Here is an 8387-nt window from a genome sequence, read left to right as displayed (position 1 = left end):
TGGGATGGTGCTCCAAACCACGGAGCGACCCAGCCAGGGCCTGCATCAGCCGTTTAAAAAAATACAGAAAAACAGATCTTTGTGGCTAGTAATGACCTCAAGGATCATTCAGCCCAACGTTCTGGTTTCCCAGATGAGAAGCAGACAGATGACAGGAGCGTGCCTGGGACCACAACCCCCGCGTGGGCGACGTGGTGGGAACCGGGGCGTGAAGCCCAGCCTGTGTGCTTCTGAAGCTGGGTCCTGCCCCGCCAGCCCAGTCGCCCTCTCCCTTCTTTTCTCCATTTTCTGCACAGGGTTGGAGGCGGGCAGGGGGCCCCTCCTCCCGACCCTGACCCTGACCCTCGTGGGGCACCTCACCAGCCCGTCCTCGGGGCCCACCCCACCGCCCTGGGTCCAGGTTACCAACTGAGAAACCCAGAGCAGAAGGAGCCCAGAGTGGAGCTCACAGGCCAGAGGGGCCCGCCGGGGAGAGGGCGCCGTTAGGACGGGCTAGGGGCCTTACGCCGAGCCCCCGCGTCCAATAAAGCTCAGGCCCAGGCACTAGACCCAGCCCCCTGCTGGAGGAACTAAGGGCATCCCGTGTGCCCCTGTGTCCCCTGGGCGTCCCCCCACGCACCTGTCCCCTGGGCTCACCCTGTTGGGTGTTTGCTGTAAAACATCTCGGCCATGAGCGGGGCTGTATGCTGGCTCCGTGAGTTCTCCCAGCGCGCCGCCAAACCTGGGGTGCGCTTGGGAGCCCCCGACGCAGGGGCTGCAGCTGTGGAATTTGCGCCACGGCCTGACTTCCTGAAGGACGGCAGGAGCAGTTTGGGAAAAGGGGGGATGGAGGGACAAGGAATGTCCCCCTGAAGGTATGAATGTGCGATTCCTAGCTCTTCCTTATGACGGTGGACCTTGCTGAGTACTGGGCACCTGCCCGTGGGCCTTGGAGCGGCCTCTGTGGCTGCTGGAGTGGGTGACAAACCTTTGATGCCTGGGTGGCTGTGGGGTGGCCCGTGGCGGCAGACAGTGGCTCGAGCTGCAGCTGTGTCACTTGTGAGAGGCAAACTCCCCCTGGATCTGACACCAATCGATGGGACCTCAGGAATCTCACCAGCAGGTCCCTTGGCCAGTGCCCGCAGTGCTGGCTAAAACGAGGGGACAGACCTGTGTCACGATGCCTTTGGGTTTTGTTCTGTCCTCAAGGTGGGAAGAGAAAGGGCCCAAACATTCCCCAAGGTGGCCTTTGGGGGACGCAGCATGTGGGCAAGGAGCCAGACTCCTGAGGCTCTGCCCTGTCTGGCTCGTTTATGTGGGACACTGGAAAAGGCGGGACGCTGGGGACAGAAGGTACATCGGTGGTCATCAGGGGGTGGCTGGGGAGGGATCAATGACAAAGGTACACAGCGGGGGTGGGGGGTGGGGGGTGGGTATGTTCTGAGGGAAGGGAATTAGTTTGTATCTGGGCCATGGTGATCGTTACGTAACCGTATGTGTCTTCAAAACTCATGATGCTCACACTGGAAAGGGTCAATTTCACTGTGTAAGTTACTCTTCGATAAGTAGGACTCCCCCAAAGCCACACTTACACATTTTTATGTTAGAGATTTTATTTATTTGTTTTTAGAGAGCGGGGAAGGGAGGGAGGGGGGGGGGAGATACACCAATCACATGGATTGTGACCCAGGCATCTGACCTGAGGGGGAGTCCTTTCACTTTGCTGACTGGTCCCAAGCAGCTGAGCCACGCCAGCTGGAGCTCATTGTGGTTTTGATTTGCACTCCCTTAGAGCTAACGATGTTGATTTTTGTGTGCCTACTGTTGATCCTTCTGTGGAGAAGTGTGTATTCCTATGCTTTGCCTATTTTAAAACTGGATTATTTGTCTTTTTATTTTTTTTAAAGATTTTATTTATTTTTAGAGAGAAGGGAAGGGAGGGAGAAAGAGAGGGAGAGAAACATGTGTGGTTGCCTCTCCCATGCACCCAACTGGGGACCTGGCCTGCAACCCAGGCATGTGCCCTGACTGGAATTGAACCAGTGACCCTTTGATTCACAGGCCGGCACTCAGGCCACTGAGCCACACCAGCTGGGGCTCGTTGTGGTTTTGATTTGCATTCCCTTAGGAGCTAACGATGTTGATTTTTGTGTGCCTACTGTTGATCCTTCTGTGGAGAAGTATGTATTCATATGCTCTGCCTGTTCTAAAACTGGATTATTTGTCTTTTTATTATTGAGTTTTAAGAGTTTCCTGTATATTCTGGAATCAAGTCCCTTCTCAGATACATGATTTGTAAACTTTTTCCTCATCTGTCAGTTGTCTTTTTACTCATTCAGACCCTGGAGGAGGTTCCTCTTCATTTGGCCTGCCGCCGAGTGGGAAGGGCAGGCTTGGCAGTGGGACCGGTGGGCGGTGGGCAGAGGAGGGAGGTAGGGGGGCACTCGGTTTGCCAGGGGCTCTGCGGACAGGCTGGAGAGGAGGAAAGCCCTGTGTAGGCAGCAGGTGCCCCTGCTGAGCAGCCGTAGGCAGGCGCCTCAACCTCGCTGAACCTCACTGTCCTCGTCTAAAATGAGAGAATGATAATGGTACCTCCCTCCTAGGGTGGTTACAAGGATCATCTGATTTAATGTCCTTGGAGTGCTCTGATGCCTAGCCTGTAGTAGAGGTGATGAGTGGTTACCGACTATGCTTATTATAAGGAATGTGGGTCTCAAATGTCAGAATGGGGGTGTGGGCTTTATGTTTGAGGCGATGGGGAGCTATTGAGGGTTTTACAGCAGAGCTGCTACCTCATCGGGACTTGAAAAGCTTCTCTGATCAAGGTCAGCATAGGCAAGAGAGCCGAGCAGGAAGCTGCCTGTCTGTAGCTGCTATGCTAGGGCTGGAGGGTCCCAGCGGCCTGTTTTTGATTCGTTATTATATCTGGGGACCATAAATAAACCAGGAGCCTTTAGTGACATGTGGAACCTGGACCTAAAAACAGTCCAACAGCCCTGGGCTCTGCTTCCTAGAATCTGTAAAGACCCTAAACAGAACTAATGAGGGTTCAGAGGGACAAGCCCATCAACAGAACTTCCCTGTGCCCGGCCGGGCCCACAGCCCTCCCACCAATGGCTGAGATATCAGTTGGGGACCTGAAGAGGTGAGGGCTGGCCGGGGTGCCCAGCTGTTATCAGGGCTCATGCAGCAGGGCCGGCAGGGCAGCTGGGTGAAGCTGAACTTTATCTCTGGGGCCCAGCGCCCACGTGCCTGAGCTTTGGAGTGACGGGCAGCTGTACTGACAGGCATCGGTCATAGCCTGAGAGTCCAGAGAGTCAGTGGCATGGGACACGGGACCCCTGCGCTCCAGAGACCGTGATCGTGGGCCACCCCCAGGTCCTGTCTGAGTCTCAGCGCCCCAGACCGTGCAGGCAGGGTGGCCTGCCTCGCTGTGCTTGGCTCTGGGGCACGGAGGGGTGTCCGGGATGCTGGCGGTTTTTGCGTCCCAGCACCACTTCCTACCCAGTCTCACGACAGCATCTCACTTTGGGGAATTGTCCTTCCCCTTCTCTGTCCCGGTGGTTGGGGCCCGTGAGACAGGACTGGCCAACGAGAACCCCGTGATGGCTTCAGGGATGGGCGCCGGACCAGAGCCGGCCAGGTGGGCTTGCCCTGGGCCTGGTGCTCGAGAAGCACCTCTCTCTGAGCTCGGGGTTTGCTAAGCTGATCTAGGGGCGCTGCCCTGGCCACATCTGTCTGTCTCTCTCCCTTCCTCTTTCTCTAAAGGCAATGATAAGATGATGATAATAATAATAATAGCAACAGCAATGGTATCTATGAGCATTTCATGTCAGGCATCACAGTGGGGGGAAGTGGAGGCTGTCCTTCAGCAGCTGGCATTGACATTGTCTGCCTTCGCTGGCTCAGAGCGATCGGGTAAAGGGGACAGCTTTTGTTGTGTTACGTTCTCTGCCCGCGGTGCGCCCCTGGGTAGGCGCCGGGCGGAGCCCCTCAGAGAGGAACTTGCTGCCCAGGGGCCGGGACCGGTGGCTGGTGGTTGGCCTCACCAGGGTCTGGGTGGCCGCAGAGACCCCGCCACAGGCCACCTCTGCTCGGGGGTGGCCCAGTCTCGGGGACTGAGCACGGCAGGGGGCGCCCGGTCAGGCCATGCCAGCCCCGTGGGGACAACCGGACGGGCAGCTTTGTCTCTGGAGCTCCCGGTGAGGTCGACCAAGGCCTTGAAGGGTCCGCACCATGGATGGCTCCTTCTCCCCCAGCTGGCTCCCCGCTTCCTGTTGCCGAGGTGGATCCCTAAAAACATCTTGCACCCCAGCCTCTGCTTTAGGAGAAGCCATTCGGAGGTTGGGGACCCGTCAGAGGGGAGCAGTGGCCGTGGAGGCTGAGCAGCTGCTGTGACATCCAGGCCCAGGGCACATCAAAGGGGTTTCTTGTCTCCTCTCAGGCCAAGCTACCGTCACAAGAGCACCTTTGTCACTTGCATAAGCCGAGGACGAAGTTACTCAAGGTAAATCATTGACCCCTTCCAGAATGACCCTGCGCCCTCACCATTTAAAGTCCCCAAGCTTTCGAACAGCGGCCACCCTTCCCTCTGATCCCCGCCTTTCGTTCTTCTCAGGGGAGTTAGCTTTGGTGGCCAGTTTGCTGAGCTGCCTTCAGTGATCACGTCACCTCTCTGAGTCGCCTCCTCCCATTTCTGAGTATCAGGGAGAGCGGTAGTACCAGAGCCCTGTTGTCTGTCTCCAGGGGCCGGAGTGACTGTGGCCAGTGCTTTGCAGTTAACGTAACCCGGGGACGCAGGCACGGTAACGAGACCGATGCCCATTTTACGGGGCAGGAAGCTGCCTCAGAGGAGCTCAGGGGCTCATGCCAGTGGGTGGTGGAGCTGAGGTTCGCCTCCTTGGCCCCCGGCCAAGTTTCTCGTATTTCCTGGTGTGCCTCCCTGCCTCTGGAGGCCCTCAGGATTTTAACGAATGAAAAGGGTCCGAGAGGCTGTTACCTGGAGACTTGCCCCCCCAAATGCTCCAGGAGCCAGGGGGCTGATACAGGAGAGAGAGAGAGCGGGGCGGGACTGTGGAGTTTAAACTCCTGCTTCGTCACCACGATCCATGATCACTCGGCTTCCGCCAGGTGTTGCCTGTGGGGACCGGGGCCTCGTCTGGTCAGATTTCCATCAAAAGCAGCTGCACGTTTGCATTTTTATGTGAAATCCATTGACTGAAAAATAGTATATTGTTTTAAATTCTATTTACCTGAACTATCCAGGATAGGTAAATCCGTAAAGACAGAAGGGGCTGGGGGGGGAGGGGCGTAACTGCTGATGGGCACAGGGTTCCCTCTGGGTGACGAAAATGTCCTGGAACTGGTGGGAGGTGGTGGTTGCACAACCTTGTAAATATACTAAATGCCGCTGAATCGTCCACTTAAAAAACGGCTACTTTGATGTGGCCTGAATCTCATCTCAATTTTTAAAAGTTGCATCGGTTCTGAAATGTTCTTTATGACTTTGTGTATTTTTTGACATCGGGAAACAGTATTTCTCCTGAAGATTGAGACACATGAAAAAGTGCAAAACGCAGACCGCTCTGAATTTTCGCAGACTGAACGCACCTGTTTAACCAGCTCAGGTCAGTGTTTTATTTCAGTCTCTATGACGGAATTAATAGAAGTTAAGTTAGAGGGAGGAGGAGAAAATACACACAATTAAAAGTAAAAGGGGGGGCACTACAGAAAAGCAACCCCCCATAACCCTCCCTCTCTAGGCAACTACCACAGACAATCTGGTCATATGTGCCCAGGCTACCTTCTAAAAACATAGAAACATGTATAGACATGATATTTGTCTGTAGGGTATTTTTATGTATGCTTTGTAAACACTTTTCCTGGTGAGGAATACCTATGTTTATTACTTTTGTGCGTGTCTTTCATTGAAAGGCTGTATCATAATTACTTTAACCAAACAATTAGAAGCAGCATCTGCCATGATCTGGCTCACACGCGTGTACAGCTTCATGCTCTTTGGCAATGATTTTCTTTGTTGAATTACTCTGAACTTATATCAATAAGTGCCCTATATTTCCAGTTTCCTTCTCCTCTGCCCCGCACTCTGCCCAGGCACACAATATTAACAATCTCACGTGTACAACCCCACCTTTCTCCCGTCTCATGTGATCATATGCAAGCAGATACAAGGGGGAGCCCCAAACCCTGGAATTATCTCCTGGAGGGTGGGCCCCTTGTAGTCCAGGCTTCCCTTGCTAGGTGAGGGTTCTAGGAACCTGTCTGGATCAATGCACGAGCTGGCCTTGTTGTGAGAGGCTGCGTCTGGCCTTAGTGAACTTTTTTTGAAGATTCAATGTGCTTGCCCATTTCACGACGGGTGACTTACGAGCGCACCTGCCCACCGTGCTGAGTGTTCAGCAGTTTTTGAGCAAAAGCGTGATGACCCCCATGCCCCACCCTCCCTATCCACCCAATCTTGCCCCAAGAGACTTTTTTTTGTTTTCCCAGATGAAAAAAGTCCTCGAAGGGAAATGTTTTGCCCAGGTGGAAAAGGTGAAACAAAAAACGGCAGAAACACTAAAAGGCATCAAAATCGACGAGTTCAAAAACTGTTCTGAGCAGAGGAAAAAACGTCTCGATGGGTGTGTTGCATCAAAAGGAGGGCGCTTTGAAGGTGGCTGAGGTTTAAACATGTAAGAAGAAATACACAATTATTTATAAATTAATTCTGGGTTTTGGCTCCCCCCCTTGTATAGACACATATAATGGGAGAGCCAACTTTGTTATTTAAAAATAGGATCATACACCATGTGGGTCTCTGCATCTTCGTTTTCCAAGTGTCTAAATACTCCTGCCTTTTGGCCCTGTAGGCCTGGGGGTGGGATCTGACCCCGACAGGTGCCAGTCCCGGGTGGTCTTATCATGTCTCATTTGCCCCCTTACGCTTGCTCATGACTCTGTAAATAGTCCTTTCATTAAACGCCCCTTAACTATCCTTCTGAGTGTGCCCGCTGTTTCGTGATGGGCCCCTGAACTGATTCAGTAACTAATTTAAAATTCTAGAAAATCCCTAGTGAGCCAGTTCCTGCAAGCCTGTCACTGGTTTGGACCCTGAAGTCCAGCCCCTTGGTTTACAGATGCAGGAATGAGGGTAACTGACTTGCCAGCCTCCTGGCTCCCAGGCCAGGGCCGAGGGGAAACACGGAGTTTGCTGAGTCCTGAAAACTGGCAGTATGGATCACGACCAACCTGGGTAGCTGTAGCTTCCTGGCTCTTTCCCCCAATCCCGGGTACCTTGGCCTCCCTCTCGTTCTGAAATGGAAACGAGCAAATACGGGTGTTTGGAAGAGGCAAACCATTTCAGTTCTGCAAATCTTGGTGGCTTTCTAAAACAAAGGCTTTGTTGGCTACCTGTGGCCGCTGCAGGTAAGATGAACCAGAACAACTGGAATGGGGAGAGAGCAAATATTATTCTCTTGGCCTGTTCCCTTAGAATCCTGCAAAGCATGACTCAGTCAAGCATTTGAAGATAAACAAGCCTCATCCAACATCGCTGAGCCCTCCATGGGTAGACACCCAGATAAACACTCATTTACAATACCTGGTGAAAACGGCAGTAAACAGCCCCGCTTTGGGGGCAGGTTGGACAATGATTTCCAGGGGAGGTAATGTTTGAGCTGGCTCTTGAAGGAGGAGCTGAAATCAGCCTGGCCCAAGATAATGTCCTAGACGAGGCACGTGCAGGTGCTAAGACGCTGTACTGAGAGAGACATTGCAGCGGATGTGCCAGACACTGCTAGAAGCTCAGGGTGGCTGGAACCTAAGCTATGTGTTGTGTGTGGGTGGGTCCAAAAGGCAGGCAGGGATCAGGAGGGTCTTGAAAGCTGAAAGAAGCATGCTGGAGAGGCATCGAAGACGTGTAAACGGTAGAGTGACCGCGTCACTCTTTGGGTAGGTTGCCCTGTGGAGAACGGACGAAAGGCCCACCGAGAAGCTGATGTTGCTGCAATCTGAGAAAGTACTGGGGTGGTGGGGTGAGAAGAGAGGTGCAGGTGATGACGGCTTTGAGAGCTATAAAGGCAGGAGAAGGGACAGGATCCAGGTTTGTTATAATAACAACAATATTGACACTAACAACATAATACGGTGACTTGAGCAACAGCTCTGGTTTAAGACTGCATAGGTGAGACTCTTCTCCGCGCCCTGTTTACATGGAAAAATGTCAAACCTCCAAAGGGTCACAAGATACTTTCCATGAATATCCATATACCCTTCACCTAGATTTACCTATTGTTATGGGTTTTTTTTGCTCTCTCTCCCCCTCCTCCCTCACCCCCTCTATCTCTCTTTATATGGATATGCGTGTGGATCGCTGTTTTTCCTGAACCACTTGCAAATGTGTTGCA

General features: G+C 53.0%; 1 long non-coding RNA gene across 2 annotated transcripts; it reads left to right on the top strand.

Annotated features, from left to right (window-relative positions):
• Positions 1–4186: 4186 nt before the first annotated feature.
• On the top strand, positions 4187–6825 carry LOC149996767 (uncharacterized). 2 transcript variants are annotated; one of them, XR_016514326.1, is made up of 4 exons: positions 4187–4322; positions 4424–4486; positions 5514–5606; positions 6490–6825. It is a non-coding gene; the product is annotated as an uncharacterized LOC149996767 (long non-coding RNA). The 2 variants fall into 2 exon arrangements; XR_016514325.1 differs by having other exon boundaries at positions 4187–4486.
• Positions 6826–8387: the final 1562 nt, after the last annotated feature.

This window comes from Furipterus horrens, unplaced genomic scaffold (assembly GCF_987537825.1).
Source record: "Furipterus horrens unplaced genomic scaffold, mFurHor1.1.pri manual_scaffold_11, whole genome shotgun sequence".
Taxonomy (NCBI): domain Eukaryota; kingdom Metazoa; phylum Chordata; class Mammalia; order Chiroptera; family Furipteridae; genus Furipterus; species Furipterus horrens.
Note: the sequence above shows the minus strand (reverse complement) of the source record. Positions and strands in the feature narration are given on the sequence as shown.